Genomic DNA, 18,933 nt, shown 5'->3' on the forward strand with positions numbered 1-18,933 from the left:
GGCATGATAGAAGAATGCAGATGCATGAAAGCATGATTTCAAAAGCAGATAAGAAATCAAGCAATGAGAGTCCAAATTTAGATAGAAAGAATTAAAGCAGAGGACAAACAGAAAAGACAATTAAGTCTTAGGCTTCTTTCTCACCCACACAGCACGAGTCTTTGGCCGTGAAGATGAAAAGATATGTGTCCTAGTATGTTTACTAAAGGACATAGAAGAATTAAAATTCTCCTGAAATTGAGTTAAAAAGCTCAAAACTTTTAATAACTCTCTAAAAGTTTCCATGACAATGGGGGTTAAGGATCACACTCAGGAAATTAATTCAATCAGAGTGTACCTGATCTGATACCACATGTTGGGAAATTTAGACACCGGTTGATAGAATTAACAAGTTTTAAATCCAAGTTGTTAATTAGATTTATTATGCATAAAACTTGTTAAAACAAACAAACATCAATATCATGTCAAAACTATGTGCAGAGGAAAAATAAATAAGACAAGATATGATTGATAATTATAAGGCTGATGTGTCTACTTCAAAGTCAAATACTGCTAGCCAAGAGTCCAAACATATTGCCATAAAAGAATCCAATTCAAATTCAAATACTTGCCAAACATAAGTCAGCCAATAAGTCAGCCAATATCACATCCCTTAATTCTAGCTGATTCATACTGCCAGCCATAAGTCAGTCAGCCAATATCACATCCCTTGATTCTCTCCTCTGTAGCACATCCCTTGATTCTAGCTGATTCTCTATAAATGTAAATCTGCTATAATTATATTCTCTACAATTTAGGGAAGTTTGTTTATAATCTTTTAGTATAAATACAAAGCAAGACACGCCTCACTTGGTGTGGTTTTTCAGCCCAACATAAACTCTATACTATCTATTCCTTTATGGTATCAGAGCTATATGTCCAACGACCTTTAAAAAAAAAAACACACACACACACACACACACTATTTTTTTCTAGCTTTTCTCTTGTCTTTGCTTTAACCAATCTCAATGGAACACACCAATTCTTCAACTGGTGTCGTTGTACCTAGTCATTCAAGGTTCATGTCAATTAAACTAGACAGAACCAATTATCCTCTTTGGCTTGCTCAGATTGTTCCTATTTTGAAAAGCAAGAGTTTGATGGGATTTGTAGATGGTACAAATCAATGTCCTCCAGAATTTAAACGGGACAAAGATGGAAAGGAGACCACCGAAGTGGATCCATCTTATATTACTTGGCATCAACAGGACCAAATGATCCTCAGTTGGATCAATAATTCTCTCTCCCCACCAATGCTATCCACAGTGGCTCGTTTCACATCAGCACATGCAACCTGGTCCTCACTAGAGAAGAGGTATGCTTCTCACTCAAAAAATCGTATTCAACAGTTGAAAAATGATTTATGTAACACAAAAGGAGATGGTCTTTCAGTTTCTGATTTTGTGGACAAAATAAATCATATTGCTGACAATCTTGCCTTGGCTGGCAAACCCATTGATGATGATGAACTTGTTACTCTTATTATGAATAACATTGGTTCAGCATATGAAATCACTATTAGTTCTGCACAAGCACGTGACACTCCTATATCATATGATGATCTTGTGGCATTACTTCTTAGTGCTGAAACAAGGATTCAAAAACAACAAACACCTTTGCTTGACAATACTCCAACTGCAATGTATGCTCCCAAATCTAATAATCAAACCACTCGAAGTCGAGATTCCCTACATAACCGAGGGTCTAATATGAGAGCCAGAGGGTCCTCTGGTTCACGTCGACCTCAAAATTCTTGGTCCCATTCCAACTCTGGTTCCACGAATTTTGGGTCTTCTAGTAATAATTCTTCTCGGCCAACTTGTCAAATTTGCAATCGTCCAGGACACGGTGCCCGTGACTGTTTTCACCGAATGAATCATGCTTACGAAGGACGAATTCCAACTCAAAAACTGATGGCTATGGCAGTTGCTGCATCCTTGAACAGTTCTCAAACCACATGGCTTTCTGATACTGGTGCATCGAATCATATCACTTCGGATCTTGCAAATTTGGCTATTCACAATGAGTATCATGGCCAGGACCAAGTTGCTGTGGGTAATGGTGCAGGTTTGAATATTGCTCATATTGGTTCTAATAAAATTCCTCATGGTTCATCCTCCCTTGCTATGAATAATATTTTACATTGCCCATCTGTCGCTGCTAATCTTCTTTTAGTTTATCAATTTACTCGTGATAATAACTGCTATTTTATTTTCTTCTCTGATTGTTTTTATGTGAAGGATCTAAGCACGAGGAGGACGCTTTTCCGCGGGAAGAGTGAAAATGGTCTCTATCCTTTCCATATTCACAACCAGATTTCTACCAAGTCCAGTCGTCCACTTGCATTTGTTGGTGTCTGCGTTGGCGCTCCAGTTTGGCATTCTCGGTTGGGCCATCCTGCCTCCAACACACTTTCACGTCTTATTTCAAATAAATGTCTTCCTATGAGTGGTAAAAGTTCAAATCAATTTTGTAATTCATGTCCTTTGGGCAAGAGTACTAAACTACCTTTTCATTTGTCGGATTCAATATCCAAATTTCCTTTGGAATTGGTGCATTCAGATGTTTGGACTTCTCCCACTGTTTCTATGAAAGGATCCAAATATTATGTGTTATTTGTGGATGATTTTTCTCGTTATTCATGGATATTTGCTATGCAATTTAAACATGAAGTCTTTGATATTTTTGTCAAATTTAAGTTGCATGTTGAAAATCTTTTCTCATTCACAATTAAAGCTTTCCAAGCAGATGGAGGTGGTGAATATACTAATCTTGCCTTTCAAAAGTTTTTAGCTAATCATGGTATTAGTTTTCGCTCCTCATGTCCAAATCACCCTAAACAAAATGGATTGGCTGAACAAAAACACCGGCATATTGTAGAAACTGGTCTCACTCTTCTTGCTCATGCTCATATGCCAAATACCTATTGGGTTGATGCATTTAACATTGCAGTGTATTTGATTAATAGACTTCCAACTCGTGTCTTAAATTATCTTAGTCCTTATGAAAAAGTATTTCAAAAATCTCCCACTTATGATAGTCTTCGAGTGTTTGGTTGTGCATGCTTTCCTTATTTGGGACCCTATAATACAAATAAGCTGCAATTTCGTTCTAAACGGTGTGTGTTTTTGGGTTACTCTCTTCATCATCAAGGATATCGATGTCTTGATCCAAGTACTGGTCGTGTCTATTTATCCCGTCATGTTATTTTTGATGAGTCTTCATTCCCATTTCAAGAGACCATTAACACTATTTCTGCAGAGAAGGGCCCCCTGGAATCTTTGATACCTACACTAGAAATGATTCAGCTACCTTCACTACATACACCACCTTCTTGTTCTAGACCTCCACCCACTTCTCCTACTATACCTCAAACTCCTCAAATACCTACCCCACCAGACCCACCTATAGCTTCTCATCCCAACCCCACTATACCACCTACTTCTGCATCTTTCATTCCAAATCCATTACCACCTAATCCCACATCACAAACTCTCCTAGAAAATTCCTCCCACTCCATGGTCACTAGAAGAAAAGATGGAATTTGCAAACCCAATCCAAAATATGCAATGAATGTGGTATATGATTCTCATTTGATTGAACCCACCAATTATAGCCAAGCAGTTAAACATGCAGAATGGCGTCATGCTATGGGGGCTGAATTTAATGCCTTGCAACGGAATGGCACTTGGTCCTTGGTCCCTCCTCGCTCAAATATGAACATCTTGCCTAATAAGTGGGTGTTTAAAATCAAGAAACGATCTGATGGTACTATTGAGCGCTATAAAGCGCGTCTTGTAGCAAATGGTTTTCATAAAAAAGAAGGGCTTAATTATACAGAGACTTTTAGTCCAGTTGTGAAACACTCCACTACTCGCATTGTTCTTGCTTTAGCCATTCATCAAAAATGGCCTATTCGACAATTGGATGTTCAGAATGCATTTCTCCATGGCCAATTATCTGAGGAAGTGTATATGCGTCAACCTTCTAGGTTCATTGATCCTAATTATCCACACCATGTCTGCAAGCTTCAAAAGTCTCTCTATGGCTTAAAACAAGCTCCTCGACAATGGTTTCAACGATTTTCTGATTATTTAGAGGAGCTCAGTTTTTGTGAGTCTAAAGCTGATTACTCCCTCTTCACATTTCGTAAGGGTGCTTTGATCATTATTCTACTTATTTATGTTGATGGTATTTTGATCACAGGGAATAGTTCATCTCATATTTTCCAGCTTATACAGAACCTTGGGAAACTGTTTTCTATGAAGGATTTAGGTCCTTTGCATTATTTCCTTGGTCTTGAGGCCATATACAGTTTAATGATTTATACCTAACTTAAACAAAATATATCATGGATCTATTACATCGCACAAAGTTTCAGGATGTCAAGCCTATTTCTTCTCCTGCTCATACTGGACATAAATTAAGCCTTTATGATGGAGATCCTCTTCCTGATCCTACTGAATATCGAAGTGTTGTTGGGGCGCTACAATATTTGACACTTACTCGTCCTGATATCGCTTTTGCAGTAAACCAAGTGTGTCAATTCATGCATCAGCCTACCACAACTCACTGGATTGCTGTCAAAAGAATATTGCGTTATTTGAAGAGCACTCCTACTCATGGTCTGTTTTATCAACCTGGTTCTCTACGTTTAGAAGCCTATTCCGATGCTGATTATGCCAGAAATCCGGATGATCGTCGCTCAACTGGTGGCTACTGTATTTATCTTGGATATAATCCCATATCTTGGAGTGCCAAGAAACACCGTATTGTATCTCACTCAAGCACAGAAGCAGAATACCGTCAATTGGCATATACTGCAACTGAGATTTCATGGCTGCGATCATTGTTCAAGGATTTGGGTGTCTTTCTTTCAACTCCACTTATTTGGTGTGACAATATTAGTTCCATCTCTTTAGCCTCAAACCCGGTGTTTCATGCACGCACAAAACATTTGGAAGTAGATTACCATTATGTGTGTGATAAGGTTGTTCGCAAGGAGTTGGATGTTCGCTACATTTGTACTACAGATCAGGTAGCAAACGTGTTCACCAAAGGGCTTTCTTCTGCCCGTTTCAAATTACTGGCCAACAAGCTTATGGTACGCTCTTGTCCCATTAGCTTGCGGGGGTGTGATAATCATAAGGCTGATGTGTCTACTTCATAGTCAAATACTGCCAGCCAAGAGTCCAAACATATTGCCATAAAAGAATCCAATTCAAATTCAAATACTTGCCAAACATAAGTCAGCCAATATTACATCCCTTGATTCTAGCTGATTCATACTGCCAACCATAAGTCAGTCAGCCAATATCACATCCCTTGATTCTCTCCTCCGTAGCACATCCCTTGATTCTAGCTGATTCTCTATAAATGTAAATCTGCTATAATTATATTCTCTACAATTTAGGGAAGTTTGTCTATAATCTTTTAGTATAAATACAAAGCAAGACACGCCTCACTTGGTGTGGTTTTTCAACCCAACATAAACTCTATACTATCTATTCCTTTAATGATGACCTAGGAAAACCAATGAAACCAACTAGTTTCACATTAAAAAACCTTGGGGGAAACCTTCCCGAAAAGCAATTCACTATAGTAAAGAGAAATTTCAGATCTAGTATAAAACCTTTGTCTCTAGACTCTACAATCCCCATAGATGAACTCACAGCAGAAACCTTTTACCGTTTCAGAACCTCTGAACTCTTCAATATATGAATGCCACCCTTTGATGAACGGATCCCAGTACGTGACTAACCAATTGCGCGGATCCCAGTACGCGACTTCAATCACCAACTAGAGAGAAGAAGGTGTTGGTTGCAAAGCTCTTCACTTCATCAATAATGAAGATCAAGAAGCACTTGGTTACAAAACCCTAAGGCGCAAAGACGCAGTAGCTTCTTTTTTTGAGAGAATAAGGCTTTAATCACCTTTTTCATATGTTCTCCTTGTATTCTCTTGTGTGACGGCCTCTAAAATATGCCTTATATATGTCTAGGGTTGTGAGAAAAGAAACCCTACACAAATACAAAAGCTTGGCCCAAAAATCAGATCTGAAAATTCTGATTTCCGTAACCTCGATAGATAGCCTCGATAGATAGTATCTGTCGAGCCTTATTAAAGCTCGATAGATAGCTATCTGTCGATTAGCTGTCGAGCAGCTATCCAACAGGTGTCCACCAGGTGTCCAGCTTTAGTAAACACATTTTCTTCACTTGTTTCTTGGTCCAATCTTCATGGCTTTAATACTAGACTTGAACAACATGTTCTTTGAAGTATTAAACACATCCTAGATCTACCCAAATACAAGTAAAGTGCGTCTTGTTAAAGGATTAACCAATTACATAAAATAATGACATATGTTCTTATTAAGTTAGGGTCCGTTTTGTTGGAGGAGTGGAAAAGTGGGAGGATAGAAATGATTTTAATTTCCTTCATTTTTTTTTTGGTTAGAAGTGAAAAAGTAGAGGGATAGAAAAAGTGAGTGTATAAATTTACTCATGTACCCTTGTTAAAAATGATGACCAATTAAAACAAAAAAAGTGACAAACAACCAAAAACAAAACACAAAAGAAAGCAAAAGGAAAAAAAAAGAATATGAGTAACGTACACTTAAATCAAAAGAAAAAAGAAAAAAAGAAAAGGCAATGAGGGAAGAAGAAGAAGAAGGAAGGAGGAAGGAGAAAAAAACAGGGAACATCCAGGAGGAAGGAAAAAAAAAAAAAAAAAGTGAAGCGGAGCAATGTACAAACAAAGGCCATGTGCTAGTGCGCGGAGAATTTTTGTCCATTAAGCAATTTCATTTTCTCCCTTCAGTTTTCTCTCCATTTTGGGGAGAAAACTATTTGGTGGGCCGAAGGAGAAAACACTTGGGCCCAGTAGCGAAGCCAAGAATTTATCTTTATGGGGGGCCATTTATAAAATTTTTTGTATGTGTATAAAATCTAAAATAGTAATGATAAACAACAACTAAATACATGTCAATATAGTTGTATATATTGTACATTTTAATCAAACTAATCGAGTACATTTATAAATTATAATGTCATACAGTATATAATATATTGATTATTATAATAACAAATTATGTATAATAAGGAATATAAGAAAGAAAGCACATGAAAAGTAAAGTAACACACACACAAGCATTGTACATGGGTAAGGGGCCTATTGAAGCTTCAAACTTGTCTTTCACTCTTTCTTGTCTAGTTTAGTTGCACAGAACTTTTATTTTTATATTGTAAACACAAAACTACAGTAGCAGCGAGAAAAGAAAAGAACTGAAAAGAAAAGAAAAAAAGATTTGGATTGTATTCTATTTTACAATATTTTTACAAAATGTTGATGTGACCAACCTTTTATTGATTTTCATTTAAGCCCACCATTAATATCACTTTTTCATTTACTAATATCCACTTGCCACATTAGTAGTTTGTAATATTTTTTGTAAAATAATTTGTATCTCTAGCATTATTCTTCTATTTAAATGAAAGTTATATTTATTTTTAGACTTCCTTCCCCCCACCTAAGCAAAAACACTTCAAAAAAATTTTCCTTCCCATTTTCTCTCCAAAGTTATATTTATTTTTAGACTCCCTTTCTTCATATGTATGGTGGGTGTTTTTTTTTTTTTTTTTTAATGGGAAAATTGGAAGAAATATCATTCCATAATGAAATTGAATTACAACAGAGCCCAAAAGAAAAGGATTACAGCAAATCGTCTCTAAGATTATTCAGAATACAAGGGGGAGAGATTCTTTTCCAAATTTTTGTTTGGCCTGAAGATTTTTCTTCTTTTGCCAGCAAGTGAGCTACTCTGTTGCCGTTCCTTTTCAGGTGATGGAAGGAGCATTGACTAAGAGAACTTGACGCCGCCTTGATGTCCTAGAGAATGTGTCCAAAATCGCAGCCAGCAACCCCAGAGGTTAAGGCGAGGATGATGGATAATGCATCGGACTCAAAGATGGCCTGGTCAATATGCATTTCCAAGGCAAAAAGGATCCCATGATGCAGTGCAAAGGCTTCTGTAATTTCTGTTGGGAAGCAAGAAGGGAGGACTAACGTAATTTCAGAGAAAACTAACGTACCAGGCCTTTTAGAACCTGCGAGGCTGGCTTTTTGCTCACCGTGGGCCTGTTTTCCTTTTTTTCGCGGGCTATTCTCTTCGAGTTTCCTTTTCCCTTCGGCAGAGTAATACTTGGTGTTGAGATGGGCTTTAAACACAATCACGTAATCGCTGACAAAATAACAAACGAGAAAAGAAAGCAAATACGCGCACCCACTGACGTAAGGCATTTTATAATTTTTTATCACGTACGGATACCAACGCCAACATGATTTTTGTGGTTTACCTTTCAAACAAAATTAGAATGGCTGCTCTCGTTGACCCCATACTTTTTTTTTTTTTTCATTTAAAAAAAAAAAAACCAACAGTTTATAGATATTTTCAATATATTTTTTTAGGGAAATTTCCCACAAACCCTTTTCATTGGGTTCAGATATCAGATGTGGCATTTTAAACCTCACGTGTCTCACGTGTATATTTTGTAAGAATTTTAACAACAGATTAACTGAGATGATATTTAAACACATGCGTAAAGTTTTAGGAATAAATTAACTGAATTAAAATTTTAAGGGTAATAGCCACCACCAAAAAGTCCAAGGGTGTATGAGTATTTTTTTCTATTTCTCTTCTACATTGTTGTATCCCATCCATTAACTTTGAATAAAAGTCAATAAATGGATGAAAAGTATGCAAAAGAGAATTAATGCGAGTAATATTTTTATGGATTATGCCTCTATTTTAAATCATTTTTTATGGTCTAGGAGCAGTAGTCCTCCAAGTCATTTTACACAGGGCCAGCCTCTGGGCAAGGTCACTTAGGCATTGCCTAGGATCCCAAATACAAAATAAACTTCAAATATTATAAATTAATTATTAGTGTATTTAAATTTAAAACAAAAAAAAAAAAGAGGAAAAGAAGAAGAAAAAGGTGAGTTCTTTCTGGTAGTAAAAATCACTCTTTTTCAATCCTAAATTGTCTAAAAATAAAATAAAATTGAGTGTATCCAGTTATCATTAATGATAAATTTCTCATAACTACTTCAATTTTCTAAGACCCACACAGTAAATTGCTTATATTAGTTATCTAATCTCTCACATGGCCATACATCAAATTATTTCTCTTTACGACTAGCATTTCTTAGTGTTTCCAAAAGAGATGTTCAACATTTAAATCCTCACACCTCAATTATTAAATTATCAAAAAATGCATTTAAAAAATAAAAAATAAAAAGTAGATATTATAAAAACTTATATTTTAAAACAAAATTAGTAATTTTGCATAACAAAAGCAAGAAAAAAAAACACTTCAATGACGGTCTTAAATTACCTCAGGTGGGGCCTTGATTTTACGGATAGTAGTGGAATTGTTTTTTGCCGAGGAAAAAAAATTGGGTAGAGGGGGAAGTAGTCGTGAAAATCATTGTGGAATAATTATTCAATTGAACAAAGAGGAAATATTATCTGAAAGCTCAAATTAGTGTGAAACACTAATGCTTGTTTAAACCTTTCAATTTTTTTTTAAATGACTTAATTACTTTTATTCTAACTTATTTAAGTGTGGAACAAGAATGGACAACATGGACCTTATGCATACTCTCTTATTAATGGGTTAAAATTTTTTGGAAATGATATTTGCAGTCACAGCATCATCTGCTCCTTTTTTATTTTCAGAACAAAAAGTTACATCCACAATTCATTTTTCAAGTCAACCATGCACATATGCACAATATGTATTCATAAATAGGTGCGAAAAGTATTTTATATAAATTATAAAATTAAAAGAAAAATTTATTAAGCTTTTAAGGGTTTGAGATTGGAGCTACCGCACCTAGTGCAATTGATTCCAATGAGAGAGGAAAAAATGTTTTTATGTTTAACTTTTTAACTCTTTTGATCCAATTGGATTCAATTACATCCGGTGCAGAACTTAATCCTGCTTAATAGAAGTTGCAAAGTATACATTAGTCATCAAAGAAATACTAGAATAAGATAGGAGAAATAATATTCTAAAAGTTTAAATTCATAAATGTCTGCACAACCTTGATTTTCTTGAGAGTCAGAGGACGTGAGCAAGTTGAAAACGAGTTGGGATTTCGTAGTCAGAGGACGTGAGAAAGTTTCATTTCTTGCTCTTACACAATCAGATGCAACCCCCATATATTACCACATCCATATTTGAAAAATAAGATCAAAACAAACAAACATGGAAGACATGTTACTATACTCATCCCTCTCTCTTCTTCTCCTCGTTATAGCTTTCAAGCTCTTCATCCAAACAAGAACAAAACACAAACACCTCCCACCAAGCCCACCTTCTTTGCCAACTCTAGGCCATCTCCATCTTGTAAAGAGACCCCTCCATCGCTATCTCCACAGCCTTTCACAAGCATACGGTCAGGTTTTCTCTCTTCGATTCGGTTCCCGTCTCGTGGTTGTGGTATCATCCCCATCCGCGGTCGAAGAATGTTTCACAAAAAATGACGTGATTTTTGCAAACCGTCCTAGGTCCCTAGCAGGCAAGTACTTTGGTTACAACCACACCACCATGGTATCAGCCCCGTATGGTGATTACTGGCATAACCTCCGCCGCATCAGTGCCCTTGAAATCTTGTCAACTAATTGTCTCAACATGTTTACAAGCATCCGAAGAGACAAGGTCAAGCACTTGCTACGCAAACTATCACGTAACTCTAGCCAAGATTTTGCCAAGGTTGAGTTGAAATCTTTGTTCTCAGAGCTGACTTTTAACATCATAATGAGAATGGTGGCAGGAAAGAGGTACTATGGGTATGGAGAGGAGGTGAAGGGCGAGAAAAGAAGAGAGGCAATTCAGGGAGATAATGAAAGAGATTGTAGCCATTGCTGGGAAGTCAGGTCCAGGACAATTTGTGCCTGTTAGAAATACTGAATTTAATAGTATTCTATTACTCACTGAAACAATATACATGAGTGCCTTTATATATGAGACATATGAGTGCAATACAAGTAAATATGAGTGCAGTACAAGTAAGAGTGTAGTATAATGTGTGCTATACAAGTAAGTAATCTAGTTGGGCCAAGCCCACAATACTATATACACGTTAACAGCCCTCCTCAACCTCAAGGTGGGTGTGAGACCAGCTTGAGGTTGTCAACTAAATCACGAAGGCATCCCTTAGGATGGGACTTGGTGAAGATGTCTTAAGTTGATCTTTGGAGGAGACGGAGAAGAGCTTGAGAGCACCATGAACAAGATGATAACGGATAAAATGACAATCAATCTCAATATGTTTAGTCCGTTCATGGAAGACATCATTGTGAGCAATGTGAATGGCACTTTGATTATCACAATAAAGAGGAGTAGCAGAGGATGTAGACACACCTAAGTCCTTAAGAAGCCATCGTAGCCAAAGGAGCTTCGATGTGGTATCAGCAAGAGCACGATATTCTGCTTCAGTACTGGAGCAGGCCACAAAGGTTTGTTTCTTACTTCGCCAAGAAATCAAGGAAGAGCCAAGGAGAAAACAATAGCCAGTGGTGGACCTACGATTAGTGGGATCTCCTGCCCAATCAGCATCAGAGAATGCACGGAGTACAAGAGGAGACTGAGCTGAGTAGAAAAGACTATGGAAGAGAGTGCCCTTCAAGTATCGAAGAATGCGCAGAACAATAGCATAGTGAGTCGACCGTGGAGCAGACAAATACTGGCTGACCTAATGAACAGCATAGGAAATGTCTGGACGAGTAACTGTGAGATAAACTAGGCTGCCAACCAATCGTCTGTAAAGAGAAGGATTAGACAATGGTTTCCCCTCCGAGGGAGTCAGATGCACATTAAGCTCAACTAGGGTGTCAACAGTCTTGCTGTCAGTAAGTCCAGCACGAGACAAAAGGTCAGAGGCATACTTGGCTTGAGTAATATAAAGACCATCTGAGGAATGAGTGATTTCAAGACCTAAGAAATAGCTAAGGTGTCCAAGATCTTTCATCTTAAACTGCTGACTGAGAAAATTCTTGAGTTCTTGTATGCCACTAAGGTCATCACTAGTTATGATCATATCATCCACATAGAGGAGAAGTAAAATGGTGCCTTTATCAGTACAACAAAGAAATAAGGCAGTATCATAAGGACTGTCAGTGTAACCCAAGCGAAAGATGGTAGAGCTAAATTTTGCAAACCAAGCTCGTGGAGCTTGTTTAAGACCATACAATGCACGTCGAAGGTGGCAAACCTTGTTTGATTCAATAGAGAGACCTGGAGGAGGTTGCATGTAAACTTCTTCACTCAAATCCCCATTAAGGAATGCATTTTTAATATCCATCTGAAAAAGATCCCATTTTCTAGCAGCAGCAACAGCCACGAGGACACGAACAGATGAGATGCAAGCAACTGGAGCAAAGGTCTCTTCATAATCAATCCCATATTCCTGTGTAAAACCTTTTGCAACAAGACGAGCCTTATAGCCCTCAATGGACCCATCAGAGCGAGTCTTAATCTTGTAGATCCACTTACAACCAACCACAGACTGTCTAGGAGGGAGAGTAACCAGGTCCCAAGTATGGTTTTTGGTTAATGCATCAAGTTCCTCTTTCATTGCAATCTGCCATAAAGGGTCAGTGGAGGCCTCACGATAGGTTTGAGGCTCGTGGAGTGTAGCAAGGGCAGTGTAACAATGATAATCAAGTAAATGTGTAGGAATGGATCTTACCCGGGTTGAGTGACGAGGTGGAATGTCTTGTGGAGGTGGAAGGCCTTGTGGAGGATCTTCAGGCGGAACAGGAGCAGGGGACCCAGACTCAAGTTAGGGTAGCTTGTCATCAACCTGTTCATCTTCGACCTGTCCAGAATAAGCATAAAAAAGATCTGGAGGTTGAATAGAGAAGTCCAAAGGAGGATCAAGAGGATTTGGAGAAGGAACATGAGACTCCTCTGGAAAGACTTCGAGTACAGATGAGGTAGTTAGGGAAGAACGAAAATGAGAGAGTTCAACAAACAAGCGGTGTTCCCAGAAGACAACATTACGAGAAACACGAAGACGATGAGAGATAGGATCATAACACCGATACCCTTTTTGTGTTTCACCATAACCAAGGAAACAGCAAAGTCTAGATCGAGGCTCAAGTTTGTTGTGCTCATGAGGCTGAAGAAAAATGAAACAAGCAGATCCAAAGGAGCGAAGGTGATGATAGTTAGGGGGTGACCCAAAGAGGTGCAATTACGGAGCGAAACAAGCAGATCCAAAGGAGCGAAGGTGATGATAGTTAGGGGGTGACCCAAAGAGGTGCTCATACGGAGTTTGATTATGGATGACAGTGCTTGGAATGCGGTTAATAGTGTGAATAGCATGAAGAGTAGCTTCACCCCAAAATGGGGGAGGAACTTTGGCAGAAAGAAGAAGAGCACGAACAGTGTCAAGAATATGACGAAGTTTTCGTTCAGCTCGACCATTTTGCTGAGAGGTACCTAGACAGGTTAGATGATGTACAGTTCCATAGGAGTGTAACAGAGCTTGAAAAGCATATTGAGTATATTCAAGAGCATTATCAGAATGAAAAAGTTTGATTCATTTGGAGAATTGGGTTTCAACCATTTTTGCAAAGTTACTGTATATTGGCAAAATTTCAGAACGAGATTTCATAGGAAAGATCCAACTATAACGAGAATAATCATCGATAAAAACAACAAAATATCGAGATCCACCAATACTAGCAACAGGAGAAGGTCCCCAAACATCAAAATGAATTAACTCAAAAACACTATTAGAAATAGAATCACTATTATTAAAAGGTAAAGCTGGCTGTTTTCCTAACTGGCATGAAGTACATTCAAAATTGTCTTTGGACACAGAACCTAACAGACCTTTAGAAGCTAACTGTTGTACCTGAGAAGAAGGTGCATGACCAAGACGAGAGTGCCAAAGTGAGAGAAAGGGTAAGGAAGACACTGCAGCGGCAGCAGCAACAACAGACACCGGAGCAATAGGTGGAAGATGAAGATTGTCCACGGGAAACATACGCCCAACTCTAGGGCCGGTCCCAAGCTTTTGTCCCATCCTCGGATCCTGCACAATACACCTAGAATAGTCAAAGATAAGGCGATAACCTAGTTCAGCTAATTGTCCCACAGAACACAAATTATAGGATAGGTCAGGGACATGGAAGACCCCAGGAACAGAGAGGTTGGAGGTCAAAACAAAACCTAGACTATTCCCATGCATGGTGGAACCATCAGCTATGTGAATATTTAGGGGATGTGGTGCAGGGTCAAGTTTGGAGAATAAGGACGAGTGAGGTGTCATGTGATTGCAATAGGCAGAATCAAAAAGCCAAGTTTGAGACTTACCGGGTAAAACTGAGAGAGCAATGGAAAGAGATGCACTACCAGCCATACAAACAGCCTGAGCTATGATCTCCTGTAGTTTAGTGGGTGAGAGGTTGATAGTGGATCCAGAAGACTGGGACTCAGCTGAAATGGGAGGCATTGGCGGAGTAGACTCAGTATTAGCAACTGCAGCAGTAGATTTGTTGCGATGGTAACAAGTCTCAATATTGTGGCCAGGACGCTTGCAATAGTTACAGAATTTTTTGTTGGTCTGTCTGCGACGATTGCTGGAGCCAGAGGGATTACTTAAGTGCTAAGGTTGCTCTATGGGTGGAGTAGAAGGAGTAAGGGCCAAAACATTAAACTTATCCTAGGCTTGAAGAGTTGCAAGGCGAGCTTCTTCTCTTACTAACTCATTCACAACAGTATCAAGAGAGGGCGGAGGACTACGATTAAGAAGCTGACCTCGAATGGGCTCATAGTCCTTGTGGAGTGATATCAGGAACTCATAGAGACGAAATTCATCTCTAACAGCAACATATTGTTGAGCATGCCCAAGTTGGATCAGAAAGGTCAATTTGGTCCCAAATGAAGCGAAGCTGATCATAGTAGTCATTGATGGACTGCCCCGGTTCTTGCCTGAGTTGATGCAATTCAACCGCTAACTGATATTTCATGGATCCGTGAGTAGTAGAGTATCTTTTGGCCAACATATCCCATGCTGATTTCGCATCGTCAAAGCTGCCCAGCAGATTGGAGATGGAAGGAATGGAAGTGTTTCGAATCCATGTGAGGATCATGTGATTGTGACTATCCCATTCAATCATTCGACTAAGGAAGACAGTATCTTCTTCACTTGCCCCCTTTACAGGAATAGTGATTGCACCAGTACAATAATGCCAGAGCATGCGACCCTTAAGAAAACTGCGCAAAGCTTGAGACCAAGATAAGTAATTCCTAGTCCCCTCCAATATAGTATTGATGGGGCGAGGAAGAAAAATATCATTTTTATCCATTTAGAGACACAATATGCAAAAACAGACTGCAAAAATGAAATCTACGCAAAAAAATGAATAAGGAGAACCTGGACTGCAAAAAGTCAACTCTAAAAAGTCAACGGTCAAAGGTCAAAGGTCAACGGTCAACGGTCCGAGATGATGATGTCAGCAAGATGACGTGTCATTGACGTCATCAGGTGGCTGGATGCTGATGTAAGCTAGGGCTGACGTGGCACTGATGACGTCACGGACTGACGTCAGCTGGAACTGAAGACGGCGCGTGAGGCGGGTGGGATGCAATGCAGGATCTTTAAGCGACGCGTGTAGGCTCCGATGGCTTCACGGCTTCCACTAAGTTGTAGATCGGTGCAAGACGATCTCAGTGGTACCTTCAGAAGACTGATCGGAGCAAGTGTCGCGGTGGTGCAGAAGGAGGCAGTGGTCTTTGTAGTGTAAAACTCCTCAACGATGACTACTACAGGTCTGAAACCCAAGGATGATGTCTGGAAGACGTCAAAGGTTCAACGGCAAAAGGCTGTAGCAGTTGTTGTGATGGCGGAAGCGATGTTGAGAATGGAGTAACACCAATAAAAGACAAGACTGCTAAAAAAAAAAGGTCAGAGCAGTGGTTTTGATACCATGTTAGAAATACTGAATTTAATAGTATTCTATTACTCACTGAAACAATATACATGAATGCCTTTATATAGGAGGCATATGAGTGCAATACAAGTAAATATGAGTGCAGTACAAGTAAAAGTGTAGTACAATGTGTGCTATACAAGTAAGTAATCTAGTTGGGCCAAGCCCACAACACTATATACATGTTAACAATGCCTATGTTGCGGTGGATTGATTATGGGGGTTTAGAGAAGAGGATGATGGGACTTTCCAAGAGGATGGATGAGTTCATGCAAGGTTTGATTGATGAGAAGAGAGGAAAGGAGGGGAATACCATGATCGGTCATCTGCTTTCTTTGCAAAGATCTCAACCTGAATATTACACAGACCAAATTATCAAAGGACTAATACGGGTAAAGTTCACTGTATCTCTCCTTTTCAATATACATAGACTTAAGTTTGAAAAGTTTCTAAGAGCAACCACATCAGCTCATTCATTTTACACATCCATTTTTACACTAAAAACCTACTTTTCTATTTTACACATTTATTTTTACAAAATACCCACATCAATTCATCTATTTTACACATTTCCTTAAATTTTTTATTATTTCCCTCAAATTTTTTATTATTTCCCCAACCGTCCCCCCTTTAATATGCGCTCTCTGTCTCTCTCTCCCAATTTCTGAATAAACACTCTCTCTCTATACCCATCTCTCTACACTCTACCCATCTCTCGATCAACCGCCTCACCACTTGGCCTTCCTCTTGGGCCGCACCGCCATACCCATCTCTCGATCAGCCGCCTCACCACTTGGCCTTGCTCCTGGGCCGCGCCACGGGCGGCGCGGCCCGTCCATGTTGGTGCGGGAGACGGCCCAGGCTCCGATCCAGTCAAGACCGACGAGCACGAGCTCCGATCCAATCAAGGCCAACGAGCACGAGCTCCGATCCAATCAAGACCGACGAGCACAAGCTCCGATCTAGTCAAGACCGATGAGCACAACCTCCGATCCAGTCAAGATCGACGAGCACGACCTCCGATCCAGTCAAGCAAGACCCACGAGCACCACCCACGAGCTCAGATCTCCCTAGCTTCGATCAGGCAAGACCCACGAGCTCCAATCTGTGTATCTGTGTTTTTTTTTTGTTTTTTGTTGAGCTAGTGTATCTCTGTGTGCATCTGAGGAAAAAGAAGAAGATGGGGAGAGCAGTTATTGAGTTTTTTGAGCACGGAGAAGAGAGAGAAAAAAAAAAAAAGGAGCGAACGGAAAATTGATAAAATAATAAATGGACGAGCTACAGTAGCCGTGTATATTTACACGGTTACTGTAGCTCATGGGTGGATTTGCACAATTTTACAAAGTTTTGCACCAATTGATTTGGGAGTTTTTTGAGCCAACATGTGTAAAATGATAGAGATTTTGAATTATAGATGAGTATCCACCAACTGATGTGGATGCTCTAAATAGTTTTGAAACAACTGTGTATGGCGGCCTTTGCTCGTTTGTTTATAATAAAAAATAAAAAGGAAAAGAAAAAACTTACAAATTATCAGTGGCCTACGTTTTCATACAATCGGGCTTCATTAGTTGCAAAAATTATAAACTAATTAAGATATTACAATTTCTTTAATTTTAAACCGAACGGAAAGGTTAGTAATTAATATATGAACTTTTATATATATAACCGAAAAGGATAGTTAAGTCAAAGTTCAAAATACTATATAGCTGATGTGGGACTCAATATACATATATAAAATACACATGTATTCAATCCAATTCACATAATATGTAATATATTACAATCTTATTATATTCTCACGTTACTTTTATCAGCTTATAGAATCCCATAATCTTCTTACAACAAGATCTCAAAGACACTTCTACTACCAATAATCAAATCCATTCTCTTTTGATTTCACACTAAACATTTGATCTATATTGTGCAGGTGTTATTATCTGCTGGGACTGACATATCAGCAGTAACATTAGAATGGGCAATGTCCTCTCTGCTCAATCATCCTAATGTAATGAAGAGGGCTAGAATAGAGTTGGACAATGAAATTGGGCAGGAGAAATTGATTGATGAACTAGATATTTCTAAATTAAAATACCTTCAAGGCTTCAAGGTATCATCTCAGAGACTCTTCGCTTATACCCTGCTGCCCCAATGCTAGTTCCTCACATATCTTCCAATGATTGCACCGTTGAAGGATATGATATACCACGTGATACAATGTTATTGGTCAATGCATGGGCCCTGCACAGAGAACCGAAGGTGTGGGATGACCCAAAAAGTTTCAAACCTGAGAGGTTTGAAGGTGACGCGGGTAAAACACACAAGTTAATGTCATTTGGATAAGGAAGGAGAGCATGTCCTGGGGAGGGACTTGCCCATCGCACAATAGGCTTGACTTTGGCATCGTTGATTCAATGTTTTGAGTGGAAAAGGGTTAGTGAGGAAGAAGTTGACATGGCAGAAGGTAATGGAACCACCTTGCTTAAAGCCGTGCCATTGGAGGCTATGTGTAAAGCACACCCTATTGTGCATAAGGTTCTTTCCGAATCTAAACATGACTATTGAACAATTTCCTTAGCACATATAGTTGATTCTCTGTATCTATATAGATTGTATTACTCAGCTTGTATTGAACAATAAATTTTCTTTCAACTTTGAAACTTTATTTATGAAATAAGAATATTTTAGTACTAATTACTTAGTAAATAGTGCTCTAATAAATAAAATGTTAGCACATACATTTCTTTCTTGTATTCATCTAGATTGCATTCATGATGTTTATTTTTAGACTCAGAATGAGGTTTCACATGTTAGCTTCTTAGCTACTCGTGTGAAACCCATAGACCTATATATATCACAATACATTGTCAAATTAAGGAGTGCAT

At 38.7% G+C, this 18,933-nt stretch overlaps 1 pseudogene; it reads left to right on the forward strand.

Moving 5' to 3' along the window:
- Positions 1–10,248: 10,248 nt before the first annotated feature.
- LOC142609081 (cytochrome P450 81Q32-like) lies at positions 10,249–18,681 on the forward strand (annotated as a pseudogene).
- The last annotated feature ends 252 nt before the right edge of the window (positions 18,682–18,933 follow it).

Source organism: Castanea sativa, chromosome 9 (assembly GCF_040712315.1).
Source record: "Castanea sativa cultivar Marrone di Chiusa Pesio chromosome 9, ASM4071231v1".
NCBI lineage: Eukaryota > Viridiplantae > Streptophyta > Magnoliopsida > Fagales > Fagaceae > Castanea > Castanea sativa.